The following is a 1,290-nucleotide window of genomic DNA, read 5'->3' as shown; positions in this document are numbered from 1 at the left end:
CTGTAAGGGAAGAACGCCTCAAGTGAGCATGTGCACTTCAGTATACTGAACACACTGTGCTTGTGGCCCCTCAAAGTGCTGGCAGGCCACCGTGCATGTGGACAGCCCATGCCAAGGTAGGAATCAGGGGAGAAGAGAAGCAAACCGTAAATCCCTGGAAGCATGCCAGCGTATGAAACCCCAAGTCAAAGGTCAAACCAGGGACTTGAATCTGTCAAGTCATTCATGCCTGGCCCTCTTCCAAGTGTACTTTACTTCCTTTCATTCCTGCTCTAAAACTTTTTAATAAACGTTCACTCCTGCTCTAAAACTTGCCTCTGTCTCTCCCTCTGCCTTATGCCCCTTGGTGGAATTCTTTCTTCTGAGGAGGCAAGAATTGAGGTTGCTGTAGACCCCATGCAAATTAGCTGCCACTAGCAAGGGCAAGGCAAGCTATGGAGAAAGAAGTTTCATGGGGCTAAAACTCAGAATTTGAGTGTGGAGCAGGATGGGGTAGATGGAAGGGGGTTAGAGTGCTCAGTGCTCACAATCTGTCAATGAGGGTAGAGAGGTGGCATGGCACCAGGTGGTCCAGGTAATGCCAGGAAAAAGCTGGACTGTGTTTGTTAGGGAACCCAGGAGACATGATGACCTTTAAAACAGCATTTGGGCTGGGCGTGGTGGCTCATGCCTGTAATCCCAGCACTTTCGAAGGTCCAGGCGGGTGGATCACCTGAGGTCGGGAGTTCAAGATCAGCCTGACCAACATGGAGAAACCCCGTCTCCACTAAAAATACAAAATTAGCCGGGTGTGGTGGTGCATGACTGTAATCTCAGCTACTCAAGAGGCTGAGGCAGGAGAAACGCTTGAACCCGGGAGGCGGAGGTTGTGGTGAGCCGAGATCGCGCCATTGCACTCCAGCCTGGGCAATAAGAACGAAACTCCATCTCAAAAACAAACAAAAAAACATCATTTGGATCCACTCACCTTACAGATATTTCATTGAGTGCCTGCAGTGTGCTAGAGTACTGCAGAGCAAGAAATAAGTCAAGATCCTAACCCTTAGGGAGCTGACATTAGCAGGAAGACAGAATTAAACGAGCTGTTAGAATACAGTGGGATAAATTGCTCGGCGAGCACACAGGAGGGGAAACTAGCACATCTGAAGGCAGGAGCGAGGCAGGGCGAAGGACTATTACCCAAAGAGTAAGGCAGTGTTGTAGCTAGGTGTGCATGTGTTTGGTGCAGGGGCTGGGAAGAGTTCCAATGCTAACATTTAGAGCGAAGAGATTGAGACATTGCGAGTTTCG

The 1,290-nt window shown here is 49.4% G+C and overlaps 1 long non-coding RNA gene across 1 annotated transcript in view; it reads right to left on the bottom strand.

Annotated features, from left to right (window-relative positions):
* The window catches only part of LOC134729289 (uncharacterized), a 30,764-nt gene that overhangs the window by 28,086 nt on the left and 1,388 nt on the right, over nt 1-1,290 (bottom strand). The window lies entirely within an intron of this gene.

This window comes from Pan paniscus, chromosome 18 (genome assembly GCF_029289425.2).
Source record: "Pan paniscus chromosome 18, NHGRI_mPanPan1-v2.0_pri, whole genome shotgun sequence".
Classification (NCBI taxonomy): Eukaryota; Metazoa; Chordata; class Mammalia; order Primates; family Hominidae; genus Pan; species Pan paniscus.
Note: the sequence above shows the minus strand (reverse complement) of the source record. Positions and strands in the feature narration are given on the sequence as shown.